The sequence below is a fragment of the Sturnus vulgaris genome, chromosome 3 (assembly GCF_052056855.1).
Source record: "Sturnus vulgaris isolate bStuVul1 chromosome 3, bStuVul1.hap1, whole genome shotgun sequence".
NCBI lineage: Eukaryota > Metazoa > Chordata > Aves > Passeriformes > Sturnidae > Sturnus > Sturnus vulgaris.
Genome location: NC_142245.1, coordinates 105,995,063 through 106,013,975, shown reverse-complemented (window position 1 = coordinate 106,013,975; position 18,913 = coordinate 105,995,063). Strand labels below are relative to the sequence as shown.

Genomic DNA, 18,913 nt, shown 5'->3' with positions numbered 1-18,913 from the left:
CTTTAATACCCTCCAAATATAAATAATTGATAATGGTGAGAGATATATTTATGACTCCCTTGTTCTCATCATTAAATAATTTATAAGCAAATCACTAGATATTTGACAATTGCATTATATGTTACACCAAAAATTAAGGCCGGTTGCGATTTTTATAGTGGTTTCTTATCTTGAGGCAAACAGATTGCTGGTTAGACATCAGAAAATGTAAGGGAATGAATAATAATATAAATTGTGAGGAGTACTGCTATGAAAGACACTGATTTTAAAATTAATACAAATATCACTGTTTCTGCATCTCAGTCTTGGTTTGTGTAGCTCAATGAGAGTGAGAACTGTTACTGCATGTTCTGTACATCTGAACTTTCTTTGTCACTGTGAAGCAGTAAGAAGGCTGAAACAGGACCATATCCTTGCCCTCTGTAAATGGCAAACTGTGCTTAGTAATAAGTCAGTCTGTTAGTGACTGATAAATGGAGAATGGGGAATTTTTATTCTTAAACATTCACTCTTACTAAATCATTGCTTCTTCCTTTACTTTATAAAATCTTCAGTGGAAGGAAGTGCCATGTTAGTGGTGACATGAAGTCTGGGGTTAATATATGCATGTGGTTAATAAATGTAACCTATGTGGTTAATATATGCATATCCACTACTTCATAACCATTTCCACGGCACATCTAACTTTTTCTTCCTTTAAAGGAGAAAGGAACTAAAGATGTGAAATATGGGGAAAACCTGATATATTTCTACAGGCGTATTTCACTTTGTGTTTATAAACAAGAACATTTTCTGAGAGAAATCTTACATCTTTTTTCAGAAAGGAGCATTCTAGAAAATATGTGCATTAATTTGTCCAAAAGTGCCAATTTTTGGGGGGTCAAAATCTGTAGTTTTTACTGCTCAAATGATTTTATCTGCTTTCAATTAAACTATAAATTGTTGATAACATTTTTACACCTGGCTCACCGGATCCTGGCAGCTTTTCATCAGTATTTTGAAACGTAGGGAACTTTGGGACACTCTTAGACCTCATGTTGCACTGTGTGCATAAAGTTAATATATGACAAGCTACATTTAAGATGCATTCAACAATAGAAAATATTTGTGTAAGCCAGGGTATTGTGCAATCTTTGTCCCTTTGCCAAAAATAAGTTAACTCTTAGGTTTTATAACATATGAAGTGTGATAATAAGAAACTTGTGTTTCCATCTCTCCCTTTATTTTTACTGGAATATTTGATTCCCACAAGATTTTGAGCACATATGTGTATTTTAGTAGCTAGAACATTTGATTTTATATTTGTATAGTTCTTAGTGATATTTTTTCATTATATGAATTTTGGGTTTGGTCTTAAAATTCTCTGCTTTAAGAGCTTTTCATTGTTTACAGTTTATTATTCTGAGCTAGAGGTTAATTTGTTGTATTTTTTATTCAAATAATCCAGTAAACATTTATATTTGAAATGTGTGTTTAGCAGATTTGATTTTTATAGTCACAGAGACATAGAATTGTTAAGTTCGGGAAAGATCTCTAAGGTCATTGAGTCCAATTGTTAATGCAGCACTGCTGTGTTCAGCACTAAACCATGTCCCCACAGTGCCACATCCACATGTTTCTTGAACACTTCCAGGGATGGTGATTCAACCACTTCTCTGTGCAGTCTGTTCCAAGGCCTGACTCCGCTTCACTGGAGAAATTTTTGTTTCACAATTTAAAGCTCTTCCGTAGTCCAACCACATAGAGATTGGATTGTCCCTCCCTTAGCATGCATGAAAAGGAGAAAGTGCCTTCCCTTCTTTCTCCTTCTTGGTTCTTCTTTGGCTGCCTGTTTTCACAGAATCATCAAGGTTGGAAGAGATCTTCAAGATCATCAAGTCCAGTCGTCCACCCAGGACCACCATATTCACCCCTAACCCATATCCCCAGGTGCCTTATCCAGTATGCCTTTTCAACAGTTCCATAGACAGTGCCTCTACCACCTCCCAGGGCAACTTATTTCTATGCCTCACCACTCATTCAGTGAAAAAAAAGATTTCTAATAACTAATCTGAGTCTCCCTTGGTGAAATTTTAGGCCATTTCCTCTTACGTTTTCACTTGAGACAGGGCAAAAGAGACTGAGTCCCACATCACTGCAGCATCCTTTCAGTTGTAGAGGTCTCCCCTGAGCCTCCGCTTTTCCAGACTAAAAAACCCCAGCTCCCTCAACCACTTCTCATAAGACTTATTGTCTAGACCCTTTACCAGCTTTATTGCCCTTTGGACCTGAATGCTGCTGCTATCTAGGCCCCCTGTGCTCTACAAGTAAGTGGGGTACTGTATTTTTTCCTAAAACTTGTGTAAGATAATGTTTTTCTCTTTCATTAAGACAAATGAAATGGGAATTGCCAATTTATTCCAGCATGAATTCAGTTTTGGAGCCCATCCCTATTTTCCTGTTGACTCTCAGGGAGGCTTCCATTGAGGGTTCCGTCAGGAGACCCATTAACCCAAACTTAGTCTTATGTTGATGCCTTTAACCAAGTCTGGTTAGTAGAGAAGGGTACGCAGGTTACATCCATACTTGTAACTAACTGGGGCTATGGCACAGATTTTAGCTCTGGGACAATGATGTTTTAAACTTGTCTTTGAGTGACTTTCTGGCCCAAAGAACTAGCAACTCCCAGCAACACCCTTGCACCCTTGGCTGAGGTCCAGGACAATTCCCAGTAGTTAGTTTGGATGCTGACATCCTGTTCAGAGGCAGGAGGAGATTCCTCCTTGTGAGCACAGACCATCTCATGCCCTCATGTTCAATGACAAAGCTGCAGAATAATTCCTGGCTGGTCTGTTTTCTGGCTCATGAGTAACCACAAACACTTTCCAGTTGTCATGGTGGGCTTCAAGTCTTAACAACATTCATCTCTTTGTGGGAAGTAGAGCATCCAGATTTTGCCAGACTGCTAAAAGAATTTGGCACTGGGAAGTAAAAAAATCAGCTTGCTTTGTGAAGATGGAAAACTGCAATAATGTACAGCTTCCTTGATACTTGCTCTTAACCTTGTAATCTTCTTTGCTCTTTGTTTAGACAACAGAACTGAAAAATAAGTCTCAGTGACAAAATTATTTTCTCAGTTGTTGGAACATGCATCTGACTCATAAATATGCTACATCCTCCAGACATTTTCTTCTAAAATGCAAATCCTTACTTGGAAGATTTCATTGTACTTTACTGGCAACACTGTTGAGTGTTTCCTAAAACATGCCATTTGATCATTAGTTTAATCAGAGATTGACAAGTTTCCTTGCTAGTGAAATTCAATCTCTTGCAGCATTAGTCTTGCATTTGCAGTGTCGTGTTTGAAATGCTAGCACCTTTGTGCTAGCATTTGAGGAAATTAACTCTTGTTAATGAGTACAATGTAAGTATTGCTCTTCCTGTAAAACTCATTGAAGAGGAAGAATTTAAAGCCACTGCATAGTATCAGTTGAAGCAAATTAAATGTCTGTAATATGTAAATCAAGCCCATGCGTTGCTACTGTGTCTCAGTGGTGTAAAGGAATATTGAGTATTGCTGGAATTTGTTGATTTCATAAATGATAGCTAAAAACACAGAACTTGGAATAGTTGTGCATAAAACACATTCTAATTTGGAAAACCTGAATCATCATTTCTGTGCACATACTGATTATTTACTTTCACTTGTTGAACACTTGATTGTGAGTGTGGGAAGCACTTTCATAGTGTTAGACAAGAGAAAACTACCATGTTTTAAAATGTGGGTATTTCTACAAGAAAACAAAGTTCTCTGGAACTACTGGAAATCCACAGGATCTGTGAGATTGTGGGATTAAAAGAGGGAGATTTTTTTAACAGCACAGCAGCTACTAAGCATGTGTGACCTTTGAGATAATAGGGAATCTTTTCAGCAGGATTAAAAGAAGCAGGAAAGAATATATGAAAGCAGTGACACTCATTCAGTTTCTACTTTGCTGAGATTAGAACCTAAATATATAATACAATACTCGTGGTGTCACCATTACAGAAAACATCTTCTGAAAGGATGGCAATGTGGCAGGTTCTGACTAGAAGTTCTGGTGCTTTTTGGAAAGAGAGAAAAGATGAAAATATAACCACTTATGAGATGAAAAGGAATATAAACTTCTATTCCATATTTGAAAGTTTCATTTGATATAATAGCATCTAATTCCAGTGTTGATTACCTAAATTAGATGTCATGGTACTTTTAAAAAGCCAGTTTGTATAGCTGTTGCCTAGGTAAATTAACTTCTGATGGTCTCACTGTCCATTATAAAGTATGCTTAGAAAAGCATAATTTTAATCACCTTGAATGCTCCCTTTCAAAAGTAAGCTTATTTCAGATATTTTGAAAAATGCAGTAAGACTGCATAAAATAGAGAAATATTATAGAAATATATATATTGAGAGAGGTGGAGTAATAAACACATTATTTTCCTCTTATCTGCAGGGTTAAATGATAAAGTGCAAAAAATCAACATAAAAATTAAAATGGGTGAAGGACTTACAGTAACACAAACTCAGTGACAATATTTGTAAAACTATTAGCAGGGAACAAAACAGATGGCTGTGCTTAGCAGACTTCACACGGGAATTGGTGCACATTTCAGATAAATGTGTATCTTGTGAAGAGAGCTATGAATTTCTAGGCCATGATATAAAACTAAGCTGAGTCTGGTGTAGTTTTCTTTTTCAGTCCATCCATATAAATGAAATACATATTAAAAGAACAAGAAAGCTGCATTGGGCTTGTATACACCCACCTTCATCCCCCTTTCTGTGTTGAGGAAGCAAGAAAATACATACTCTGACAATTTTGCACAGATTTAAACATTAATTTAATTTCAGCTGCCTTCAGTAAGATGAGTGTGTTAATTTAACTTTATGGATGTTTTAAATTGGTATCTGAGTTGGGTTATTTTATGATAGAGAGATTTGGAAATTCTATCAATTCTTGGTATATCAAGTCTTTAGAAGCATATACAAGGAAGCCCAGGTGCTCTGAGACAACAATTTAAATAAAATTTGCTTTAGTTGACAACTTACAAATCGCAGAGTGCAAAAATCCACCTTGCAACTCTGGATGATGCTTCAGGCAGTATCAGTAAATCTGATAGAACAGGCAGTAAAGCATCAATAGGAACGTAGGGCACATGCAAACATTCTGCAGCTTGCAGTTCTACAGCTCACTTATCTGGAAAAAGAGAGTAGTGCAGATGATTTATTAAATCTAACCAAATAAAATAAGTAAGATACTGTGTCTTTGAAGCATCGAAGAAGTTGCTACCGAGATTTGTAGAAAGATTTCTTTCTTTTCCCTAAAAAAGAAAATAAGAAAAAAATCTTCACATGAAAAACTAAGGCAAATATAAAGTAGCCTCTCTGTTTAGGTGGGAGGCTGCAAAGTAAAGAGATGGGTTCATGGCAAACAAAGGTTTTTAAGGGAAATACTAACTTTTGGCTGAGACACGCATAAAAGGCTTGGATTTAGAATTTCAACAAACCTTGCAAACACCATCGGCAAGAGGCTGATAACTGCGGAATGAGGTTGAAAGTGTCAGCTCACCCCAGAGACCACTAGCAACCATTATTTTCACTGGCTTGATGACAGACCCTAACCCTGAGAGATTCAGTTATATTCTCTTCTACCTTTCCCCTTCAAAAAAAGCTTTAAAAAATGTAAACTGTAAGAAAATGCGGTAGAGGGGCTCTTTTGTATAACCCTCAATGGACACTGCCTTTGTCAGTAGGAACAGGCTCTGTCCATTGCCATGTGCTGTGTACGTCTGCCAGAAATTCCTTCACAGGCAAACAACCCCACCTTGTAATATAGCGAACAAAAGAATGTGAAGTGGCTCAAGGATGCAAAAAAAAAAAAAAAAAAAAAAAAGTAAGAAACCTGAAATGAGATAAACCTGTTGAAGTTAATACAACTTAAGATGTGACTTGCCTGAGGGAAATTTCAATTTTGAAGTTTGCCATGTGTATCCGTAGTGTACCTTGTGTGGTTTTTGAAGTGGGTGAAGCAGGTAGGTATCACCTGCTCAGTCCTAGATCTTTATGGGGAATAATGGATTACATATAGTTCAGTACTCTCCTGAGTCAAGAAAATTGGCAGTCCAAAAGTTTTGAGATGAGATTGGTAAATAGTAGAGTGACAGAAGACAGACTTGACAAAATCGGCAACACTGTCTGTCAGCTTGTAAATACCAAGCACATGAATAACAGCTTCTCTTTTTATCATTGATTATATTTTCAGGAGTGAGGATTCAGAGTTAATAACAGCATTGCCCTAAGATTTCCTTGTTTGGATCATAAACCTGTGATCAGAAAGCCTGAGAAAAAGCTTAATTCCCAAAATTTTCTGTGAAAAATTGTGGTTTACTGATAATGTTCACTGAAACTTCAACTTCTCTCACCTTGTTTAATATACTGGTTTACTGCTCAGTTAAATATAGAAACAATATGACAAGCAAGATTTTGATCTGTGATGATCCAAAGAAGTAAAACTTAAGAGCAATCATTTCGATTTCAAGAGACTTGATTTTTTTTCATAACATTGTGTTTATTGCACTGCTAATGAAACATTGATTTCAAATGTATGTAGTCAAAATTCTAATACACCTATAAAAATTATTTTTTCTAGCAAGTTAAAAGACATTAAAGTAGCCAAATGTACAAACAGAAAAGAAAGAAAAATAAACTGAAAAGCGGAATCTGTGATCATTCATCAGGAATCCAAAGTAAAACAGAATAAGGCGGAAATGAAGGACTGAAAATAGAAATATGAAAATGGTAAATGGTAGAATAACAGGATTTACTAAGTACTGTGAATTTTTACAGATTTGTTAATAAAATATTGTTATTTTGAATCTCCAGAAATTTAGACTCATATTGTAATAGCTAACTGAAATGGATGTATAAAAATGAGGGAATCGAAAGCAAGAGGTGAGTTTCAAAAACAATTAGGATTTATGGCATATGTTTTAAGAAGAGCTCAATTCAACACCCTTCCACAAGCCAGATTTCCCAAAGAACATTTTATGCTGGGAGGTGAGATCTTTTGAAATTCTGCATATGTGTGTGCATAGCTCTTGAAAATCAGAGCCATCTCTTTGGAGAATTGGACCAAACAATTGGAATTCAGTATATGTTGCAAATAGCTTGAAATTTTTTTATACTGCAGTTATATGCTTTATATGCAGTTATGTGCTTTTACAGAAGACAACAGAGCCAAAAATCTAGCAGTTCTCATGCTGTTTTAGTAGTAGGTGAGGGAGAACACAGCCAATTAGGACATTAACGAGTTGTTCATGAAAGGAGCAGGTGAAGGGATATCGTGGAGTTTTTGAACAAAGATTTTACAAACGTAGTTAGACTTTGAGCTTGGCTTTAGCTCTAGTAACCAATATCTATTGCTAGAAGCTCTGTATTAAAATAGAATTTCACTGCCAATCTAGAGCCCTCAGCAAGGAAGTTGAGCTACTCTGTCTGCTCTTGCCTTATGTTCTATGTGGTACAGGTGCTCAAGCAATGAGGAAGGACTTGGCTTGGAACTTTATAAAAGAGGGTGCTGAGGATGGACAGGGTTGTAATTGCAAGTATTTCCTACTCTCCCATATTGCTCATTTGTTCATTCCCCATGATTCATGGTGAAGTCTACAGGTGCTTCTGCTGCATTGGTTTCTACCCAAGATTGGTTTCTCCTGTTTGAAGAGTTCACTGCAGGAGTGAAAGGAATGGGAAAAAGACACAAACTTTATATAAGACAGTTATAACATCTCTGAGCTTAGATAGCACATCCACTGCATGGAGGGCGTTTCTAATACCCTCTTGAATTAAGTTCAGGCAAATACCTAAGAAATTTTTTTCTGTATCTTTTTAGTATTTCTTTGATTACTGGTTATTTTAGGGGAGTTTTTGGAAATGCCACCATTGATTTTTTTAGATACCCGAGGATGTGTTCAGTGACTATGGGAACTAAATCAAGCCCTAGATATCTTCTTAGGAATCCTCATCTGTTCTCTTATGACTGAGGTTATCTTCAAAATTAAATGCAATAGAAGTCAGTTTCCTTTTCTATTTGTTTCAGTGTGTGTTTGAAATACTTGATTTCTGGTGTTTGGATGCAAGTCTACTTAACTGTGGCATTTTGTGGAAAATACTCATTGGAGTTTGCTCTTTCATGTGGAATTGAGTGTTAAGTATACATTTAAGCTGAAGTCCAGGAAAGACAATGTATTTAATAAACTTATTACCTTTCAAGTCCTGTAAGGAAGTTCAATTGATGTTAATGAAAGTATGCTTTTAATAACTTTGTTACAACATTTCTAGTCACTGGAAAATTTTAAGAACATTCCGCTCCATTTCAAATTCCAAAACAAAGCATAGTTTTGTATAAGGAGCAGAATTCACTGAGTCCTAATTGTTCTTGAAAATACTGAATTTCTGCTCTTCTGTTTTAAAACAGTAGTATGACTACTGCAAGTGTATTTTACTGAGATGGAAAGTTAAAACCCCAGTTCTCAAAAAATACAATTTAAATTGAGACCTTTAATGGTAGATGGCATGGTTCAGATTTTTTACCTGGCACTGGCAATTGAAAGATATTCTACAAATTCTTGTTCTCAGCTGCACTAAAAACCTTCCTTACCTGATGTCCAGTTTTTATTTGTTTAATAAATTATATATGATAATTTTTCTCTCTTAGAAGATTCCCACATATATTCAATTTTTCATAATAATTAAGGTTAGCAGTAGTCTGTAGTGTTGCAAAGGAAGGAATTTTCTATTTTTCCCTAACTATTTAAAATGCTTACAGTTCTGGAAAGATGAAAGCAAGGATGGAAAAACGAGCTGACTGAGAGAATTCCTAACTCCCTTCTCTCTCTTTTTACCTTCTTCTGATACCCTGACAAGAATTTGGGATGTAAGTTCTCGCTCAAACCTCAAATATTCATGGTTTCTTCATATTCTGTGACAAAAATATGAAGTTCTGTTCAGTGTATACTTCCCGACTCACTCATCCTGTTTTTCACTGGTATCACAAGGCAGAACCTTACTGTTCTTCTTTCTCCAGAGTACATCATTAAGCCACTTTAATTAGTTAAAATGGTATGGACCTGAACTCCTTCCAGTATTCAATGCCAGCTTTGCTTGTCTAACTCCTAGCCCTTTGAGCTGAGAAGGGCTATGGGTCTGGTTTGACTGGATGCCTTTTTGAGGGCTGACTTAAGTGAGTGGTAAAATAAACCCCTTCCAAATGTCTTGAGTGAAGCATTTAAAAATAGAAGTCCAGGGATCTCAAGGCACTGATGGAAAATCATGGCCTTTCCTTTTCATCAGCAGAATGAGATTATAATTGTAAATGGTTTCTCATTTACTTTGTTCAGCCCCATTTCCTTAAAGTGAATGGATTGTCATTGAGATTTATTGGTAGGTATGGCTGTACAGTGATGGCTGTGAAAGGAGTTGATTCAACACAGCACAAAGTCTCATTCTTAATGCTTTCTTTTGAGTCACCTCCCCATTTTAAGGGCATATTGCTGGTTCATCCTAAGTGGTAAATGTCCCAGAGCATGTGTACAAAATTCGCTAGTCCCTGTGCCATAAGGGTACCTGCAGATGCAATATGGTGATCTCATGGGAGTGCTACACTGAAAAAAATCCCACCCTGTACTTCCAAAATGAAAACGGAAAGAATTTCTGCTGGAAAGTGGCAGCTGCATTCTGACATTCATGTAATGGGAGCAACTGAAAGCTTTATGGTGTGTAACTGTGACACTGCATTCCAACATAAGCTTCTCCCTGCCCTTCTTCCAACCAATAAACTATTCTTCCTCTCTTTTCACTCTCACCCCTCCTAATCTTCTTCTGTTTATATGCTTTAATCATAATAGCAACAAATCCATCCCTGCTGGTATTATCACACCGTTGCAAATTTTGGCCGTCTCCTTTGGCACTTCCCTTGTAGATGGAATGACATTGCCCACTTTGGTGGCGCTTAATTCTCTATGTAAAATACTGCCTTGTCAATGAATATTTTCTCTATTAAACTATTTTCAGTCCAACAATAAGATACAGATTTTTGGGAGAACAGTTTTCTCATTATTACCTTAACCCATAAAAAGGCGCTTTTTTTTCCTTTTTTTTTTTTTTTTTAAATTCAAACATTTTGGGCAAGTTTTCAGTTACCCAAATATTTGTAGTACAGAGTAATTTGCATTTCAGCCCTGTGAGACTTATAAATGTAATGAACAGTCTGTGTGTTTAATATTTTTTATATTTTTAATAATTTGCAAATAGTTCAGTATGTAGAGCTGACCTGTTGAAAAATAGTTTGCAGTGTCTGTAGAGAACACTTCTGAGACTTTTGTATATTTAGCAGAATTCTGGGCTTCAGCTGGAAAAATTCTAGGAGTACTTCTTACTGGAAAATACTTCAAGTAATGTGAAACAACAGATAATTTTTTCCTGTGCCATGACCCAGTTGTAGGGTGAGGTATGGAAAGTCCCTCTCCTATTGCTATTAAACAGGTTTCAGCATTGGAAGTCAAGTACACAGAAAATACTGACACCTGCTGAAAGGTGTGATTGAAAGTGTATTGATTTCAAAGGAAATTGTCAAAGGTCTCAATTTACTTGTCAATCCAAGAGATTAATCTCTTACTATCATGATCAGTGTTTTGTAGCAGCCATGGTCTTCATCTGTCCATCCAAGAATAGATAAGAGGGTCATGGCTATTAGAGCTGGGAGTATTGTATCTTTGGTGATATCTACATGGAGTGTAGGCTGTCACATTTAATATCTGGGAAATAATCCTTTGATCAGAATTTATTCATGGGGGAGAATAAAGATATATTAAATTAATGAAAATTTTGCAACTAGTTTCAACAGGAGCAATATCACACACCCACCTGAACTGTAGGTGCAATCACAGAGAACCAGGAGTACTCAAAGGGACGTTGAGCACAGTCTCATTGGGGCACTTCCTTTTTGGTTGCTGTGCTTGTGATCACTGTTGTCAAAGGTGATTGCTTACTCTCAGCAGCTGAAGCTGGATACTGCTGAGATTTCCATGCATCTCACTTGGTTATTCTCAATTACCTTTGTCCCATTTCAGTTCTTTTGTAATTAAAATTTGCAGAGCAATTTCTAGTATTCTTCTAATAGTATAGCACAAAGTTAGTGCTGTAGAAGCCTGATCCATGTTTTAACAGGACTCTTCATATGGAGAGTCCAATGAGTTTGGATGCATGACTCCAAAGTATAAGGCTCAGAATCAAATTTATGCTAAGTCAGTGGAAAGTGGCCTTAAAGTAGACATAAATTTACTCACACCTCACCTTGGTGCAAATGACACTCAGGTCCACATATGTAAGGATGTAATCATTGTACCCAGCACTGTATTTGTCATTACACTGGAGATCACAGTTTGAAATACAAATACATTAGCAAAAATGCTGGTCCTTGAATTTTGTTTCCATCCAAGTGGAACTGCCAGGAAGCACTGGAGGCTTGGGGTCTTATAGGTGTACTTCAAATAAAGTTGAATAATGTATGTTAAATAAAGAAGGTGCCAGGACATGGAAAAACCATGTGATCACTGTAGAGTATTTTAAACAGATGCAAATTTTGCCTGCTATATATATCATCAGGTAGAAGCTGAAAGAAAATAGTAAAAAAATAAGCGAAAGTTTTAATCCATTTGAAAAAAAATGTGTGGATTATACATATTTGAAAATAGATTGTCAAATTCAGATGTTGAAGGAGGTATCATTTATGTGATAATATTGGATGTATTGAATGCGAGAAACAATAAGTTAAATAACTTATAAAAATTCAGTTTGTTGTAATCCATTGTATTACATTTGACCACTTCAAAAGGAAGATACAAAAAAGACTTACAGTCAGGAAATATGAACCAGCTTACATAAAAAGGAAGTTTCCCTTAGATTTACTTAACTTTTGTTTGGCTTACATTTGTGCCATTTACAAATAGTGACTTTGTCTGATATCACTGAGGTCAACATTTCCCGTACAACTTAATTCCCTTAAAAATAAAACCCAACTATGACCTTATATTTTGCAGTAGTTGGTACCATTATAGAACATTGTGAGGATTATGCCCAGCTTCACAAGATGGGTCTCAGTGTGCCCTGTATCTTTCATTACCTTGTATCTTGAAGGAAGTTAATGCTATTGGAATGTTTGGAAACAACACATTTCTGAGGTTTTCAGTAAGTTTTATATATATGCTGTTTCTTAGAGAAACCTTCCAGGAAGTATATATATGTACACTGTTTCCTGAAGAGCTGATATAGCTGATACATGCATAGGTCCAGATAGGAATAGCTAAAAGCATGGGATATGTGGTTATTTGAATTTGTGTTGTCCTGAAGGCAGCCTGTTGTAGTCTCTGAAATTCTCTCTTGTATAAATCAGAATGATGGAGATCTGTCTAAGCTGACCAACCCCCTTAAGATCAGTCATAGTGATGTAGTTTTTGAGAGGTGAGAGAGGTCTGCATGAGCTGTACTTATTATGACAGAGAAACAGGAGTGGTCTCCTCAGACTGAATTGAATATCCCAATCTATTAGAGTATGCTATAAGTAATTTTAACTATTAAGACATAAAGTTAACTATGAAAAAAGGAGAGTGCATCAGACACCAAGAGGCAGAGACATCCTTGACATCAAAGGTAAATGGAAAACAGCACTTGGACAGGAAATATCCCTTGTCACCCAGCCAGCCTGAGCTTGAGATGTGAGTAGTTAATGGAAAGGACTGTAAAGAAAGCCAAGAGAGTACATCTGTTATGGTGGTGTAGTTTTTGCACCATGTAAATATTATAAATGTCATATATATATATATACGTTTATGAAATTTAATTATTATTATAATACCTAAGCTCCTGTTTATGGACTTTTCCATAGTCCAACAAATACTTTTTGTCCTGATGTGAAGTATAGCTTCTGTGCCCTCCTTTGCCTTCCCTGGAAGCAATAAAAAATGGCCACAGGTAGAGAGTATATGCAGTGTTCCCCATAACACTGTAAACCTTGTTTATATGCTTACAGTAAAATTAATCAAATATTTGAAATCACAAAGGAATTCTCCATTGACACTAATCTCTGTGTTTTGTTTCAGTAGCATTTTCTGTTGGCTGAAAAAAAAAATTCCTTTCTTGGGCTTTTAAAAATATTTTAATTAATGAGTTCCATATCAGAAAAGGGGGGCCATGAGAGTGACAGTGTTGTGAGTCTGCCATCTTCTCATCCTGTGCTGTATCATCAGTTTTGGGGGTTTGGATCTTTTTTCCAGAGAAACATAAAATATGTCATTGGATGCTGGAGGGTTTCTAGCAGCTTGATGGGAAGGAAATGCAGAGTGGTTGTGAACTGGGTTTAATGATCAATCTTGTGCTGGAGTGTTGAAAAGTTAATCTTATTAACAGAATACTTTGAATTATAAGTATTTTTTTCCACAGTGTTCTCAATTTCACTTTTTTCTGATTTTGATTTGGGTGGGAGGATTTTGTTTGTTTTTGTTTGTTTGTTTGTTTTTGGTTTGGTTTGTTTTTTTGTGGAGGAAGAGTAAAAGCTTTTGGAATAATGTGTGATTGGTTTTCTCTTTCTGAAAGGGTATATTTATTTTCTGACCATAACCACTCTGCAAATATTTTGCCAGCTTGCTGTATAACTGAAACATAAATATATTTTTAATTTTTGAATGTGTTAAACATTTACACAAAAGAAGGAATAGAGGGGAAAAAACTCTCACGTTTTAAGTCAACGCATTTCCTTTTCATCATTCATTTAGTCAACATCTGTAATATGTAATCCCAGGACAACGTATTTGCTTGAGAAAAGTTGGGTATATAAGTAACATCATCAGGCTTTATGTTAATTAGTTTTTTAGAACTCCCTGACACGGTGTTCTGGTTTGGGAAGTCAAGGCTGTCTGTACCTCCATGTGAGGTAGCATTTCTCTTTCTTGCACCATTCCTGCTGGTAACTGTTCTGTAGGTGGGACAGTATTACTTGGTGCAGCATAAAAATCTGTGTCAATACAGACTCCTGATACCCGCTTTAGCATTTTAGATTTTTCATTTCTTTCCATCACATTTACTTATGTCACTTGTTCCACCCAAAATATTGTCATTAGCATTTATAGCCCTTAAAAAATTAGTAGCTGTGATTCTCCACCCCCTTAGCTTTTTGCTCCCATTTTGCCACATAATTCATGTTTTTTTCTCTATATACAACTTCCCGAAATTTTATCATCCAAGCCCCTTGTTAATTTTGGGCTGTATTTGTGGCTCACTCTTGGTTGAAATCTTTCCATTTAGGATGTAGAGCACAGGATGCAATCTGCATTGTCTCCCAGAGGCAGAGCTTCCTCTGGCGCTTGTGATGTGTTTCCTCACTGTGTGTAACATGAAGTTGCAAAGCTTCTCTCTCATTTGTTTTCTGCACTATATCACACTGCAAACGTGCATCTCCCATGTGTCTTTATCACTGTATTACATGCCAGGGTTTTTGGTACTCATTCATGCTTTAGATTATTTTCACATGTCATATTTAAAAACAGCAGTAGCTTCTTAGTTTGTTCTGTGAGCTTAATAATTAAAATACCAAATTTAACTTAACCTCATTATGATACCACCACTTTCCAGTTCAGAGTGGCGTGAAGGTAGGAATTCTTTTGGGGATTTTGTTGGTGGGTATTTTCTGAACTACTGCATAGGAAAATTTGAAATTCAATTCTTCAAACTTTGACCTAATATAATTAGTGCATATTTTCAGTTTTTACAAAAGTAAATAATACATTCTGGTCTTTTTACATTGCCATATTAAGGGGCACCAGTGTATTTACAGTGTTTTCAGTGCTGGAGATCATACATTGCTGTGGATGGGCCTCTTTAGAGAACAGTTGCTCAAATACTGATTAATAGTAGCATTTGTTTCCCTCAAAATACTGTTTAGAAGTGTGACCTGATGGAGGAGGAGTGTCATTTTGTTCTATATGATGAAGCTCCTAGTTAGAAGTTGTAGGTCCTCTGTAATTAGTGGGAAGCAGATAATTCTACTAGAAGGTGGTTTTAGATCACTTGATATTTTCTGAGGATCTGTCCATGACTGACTTCAGCTGGGAGTCTTGGGTGATTTAACTCCTAACTCAGGCACCTCAGTTTAGAACCAGTAGTGAACTTGGATAACACTGAGCCAAGATGGACTCTGAAAAGGGCAAAGGTGCATTCTCAGTTATTTCCCACCATTTCATGGTGCAATTTCAGCAGATAGTGATGGGCTGTTCTTTCCTTGCTGAGCATCTGATGAATGATCCCTTGTTAACAGAGGAGAGATGTGTATATACTTGCCAAGGTTGACCCACAGTGTGTTTAGAATCTCATGTGGACAAAACCGATTATTAAATATCACTGAACAGGTCAAGGTATTTCTGACTGATTTAGGTAAATATGCTAAGAATTGTATTTAAATTCTTTTCTTGTATAGAACATACCAGGGCCCAGCCTGTGGCTCCTGACAGCAGGTGGTAAAATACAGCTTAAATTCGAGGCATGAAGCCTTCTGAGACCCAAATTTGATTGTTTCACAGATGTCCTGTATCTAGAAGAATCCCTGGTCTACACTGTTTTCTAACCTGTGCCCAGATGTCCAGCTGGCTTTGCCAAAAATCTTGCCAGAGAACATACTAAAAGGTGTTAGTGTTGGAGCCTAGGCCCTAGCCCAGTTTCACTTACCAGTACTGAGGTTATGATGCAGGCTGAAAAACATGGGTTTTATCACATGTTAGTGGATAACATTTTTTGTACTGGTTTCACTATTTGCAGAAGACATACAAGGGAAGAAAAACATACCAGATAGTCAATAATGAGTGGCTCTGCTATGATAAAGCTCAGGTTATTGCTCTACTGACAAAAAGAACTGTTTGTCATACTGCTGTTCTGGCACAGCTCAGCTCTGTGCATGTATGCATACTTTACTGTATTTATGAATTTGCTCTTTTAGTGTAAGATGTCATTAATATTCATGTAACCAGAGTGCTGGATGGGGATCTCTAGGTATTGCTATATTTATTCAGTGAAGAATTAGGAGCATGTATCTGGATATATGCACGTGTGTGTGTGCATTTGTGCATGTGTTGGACTTGGCACATGCCCAAGGCAATGCCAAGGCCTAATGCTGTAGAGGTAAAGTCACTGAAGTTGTCAAAATTCAATCCAAAGTTTATGTGGTAAATGGATCTATGGACTGCTTGCATGCTTTTACACTCAGTCTTCAAAAGTGCATTGGATTTTATTTTTATAATAATAATGTATTATATCTTTGGTGCTATTGTCGGGTGCATATGTGTCTATAAAAAGGGGAAAAAGCATCCTGACCTTGTAAATCATGTTCATCCTTAGAATCATTGCTCTCTGCTGTTGTCCTGTTGCATTTATGCTGCTGTGCTCTCACCTACATGAAAACACTAACTAGGTCATTGTATGTTTAAAGATGGTATCAGGTAGTTCTGCTGAACAGTAATTTCTTCAGACACTGTGAGAGAATTTCTGCCTGTGTATCTGTGCATCCTCTATGTGCCTTCACAGCCCTGTATGTTTTGATTCCCTTAAAGAACTCAATCCTTAGCTGGATCCTCAGTATGCCTATGGAAATTCTACCAAAAGCTCCTGTGATCCTTTATTCAGTTTGTTCTCAAACTATGAAAATTCAAATATCCTTAGTAAAGTTGAGCTGACAAACATGAACATGATGCTGTTGGTGGCACTCAAAAAGTCTGTTTTTCCTGGGGAGCAAGAATTCCTTCAGCCTGTCAGAGAATTTAAGAGTGTTACTTAGTTTTACCAGAGTTCACAGAGTCACATTTACTAACTGTGCATTTGTTTGGAAAACAAATTCAGCTCTTCAGGGAGTATGTTTTGCTCCCATAGAAAAGGACGTTTTATAGAAAATTTTAAAATCTTTCCTTTTATCACTTAGTCTTACAGATTACATATATTATGAAATTAGAAGTCTGAAAGAAGGAAACAGAAAAAAATAGAATGTGTCTGATGCCAAAGGGAAAATTTGGATACTAAGAAAATGTAGAAAATTTAAACTGGAACTTCGAAATCAAGTGCACATACCTCTGCCCGGTTCTATAGCCCCTGTATGTTGGAAGGAATCCATAGAAGATGTTAACAGAAGATTCTTGCACTATTTACGATTTTTTACCATTTTGTTTTACAGGAACAGTTTGGTTACCCAGAAAAGTAACCTTTGGTTAGAGCAGAGAATTGTAATTTACCATACAGTTATTTAAAATATTCCTGCTTTTGCAATGTATATTTTCATGTGGAGTCATCTAACTTCACAAATTTCAGTTTATTTGTCCATAAAAAGCATGCTAAGACTTCTCCATGGGGCTTAATTCTTGTAAAGCACTTTGAAATTAACAGTTATACGATATTCTGTTAACTGTGTTTGAGATATTTGCTTTCTTGCCTCTTTAATATGCCAAACATTTGTTTGGAATTACAGGAGATCCATAGGGTAAAGCAGAAGAAAATGCATACAGTATGTTTTGACTTCACATCAGGAGAAAAAGTGTTTTGTCAACTTGTGTCCATTCTTTAGCTCTTTTGCTGTCATGAAGTCCTGTTGGTTTGTTGATACTGAGCTGTGACAGAGTTCACTGGTACGAAAACCAAATTGCATCTTAAACAGACAATGAAGAAATTATTCAAGATTTTAAAGTAGAACTCTATATTTTACATATTGCATTGTATTATATGTAATTTGTGAGCGAGCAAAGTGAACAGGCAAGCCCAGCAAGTCCTGCTGTGGGGAGAGGACAGCCCAAGCCAACACTGTCTGGTTTGTCCTGTGCGTTTTCTTGGAAATCTGCTCAGCACAGCTGTGGCAATAAAGCACAGAATACTTCCCTGATCCTCCTTGTTTTGCCTGCAGGTTTCTGCATACTGAGTAGAAGAAATTGTGTGATTAATGTGGCATTCCGTGTCAAGGGTAGACTGTAGATTACCATTAAGTGCATCATTATGTTATCTTTGAAAAATTTACTAGGTTTTACCTGACAGATAATAGCTTTTTTTTCTGCCAACACAAGAGGCAAATAACAAACTAATACATGGGGTGACCTAATATATGTCAAAAGAAGTGTTGCTTTTGACAGAGAAGCAGCTCTTCCTTTTTGTAGGGTTTTGAAGGGATTTCAAATTAAACTTCCTCACTTGTTTTCTTTCCAGAGCTGAGTGTGTGGGTGCAGTGCCGTGCTTGGGCGCTCCAGTACTGAGCACCGGATGGTGCAATGGCTCTGATGTAACACATGGGTTGTTTCCTTGCTTCTGCTCCCTCATTGGAAGTCTGAGTTCCCTGTGGGCTCTGAAATGCATAACTGGTGTGGGATCTGAGCCTTGTGATCTTTTTGGTAGTGGTTATTGCATTAACCATTTCTGCTCTCCCAGTGATCAAGAACAGTTTATGCAGCAGGAGCAAGGACTTTACAAAACCTTTCCTGCTCAAAAGCCAATGGGAGTCTCCAGCAACCACTGCTTCTGCCATTAAAGCAGAGTGAACCAGTGGTTTATTTCTGAGGAAGTTTCACTTTCTGGTATTTTCTTCAGGGGACTAGAGGCTATTTTATGGCTCTGAGGTGAGATATCTGAGCATACCTGTGGTCTGTCATGGGCAGGCGTGATCTGGTCATTGAGAGCCAAGGGACAGGACTGAGAAAGCCTGGCTGTAATTACTGTATTCACCTACTTGGAGTCTCCTCTGAAAAAAATCTTTAAAATGGCTCCTGCTTCTTTCTGCTGGTCAGTGTCTGCCTTTTCACATCCTGGCTGCTTTTCTCTCCCATTC

At 36.9% G+C, this 18,913-nt stretch overlaps 1 protein-coding gene across 2 annotated transcripts in view; it reads left to right on the top strand.

Annotated features, from left to right (window-relative positions):
• LDAH (lipid droplet associated hydrolase) overlaps positions 1–18,913 on the top strand; it is a 112,763-nt gene that overhangs the window by 48,275 nt on the left and 45,575 nt on the right. The gene's annotated exons all lie outside the window — the stretch shown is intronic.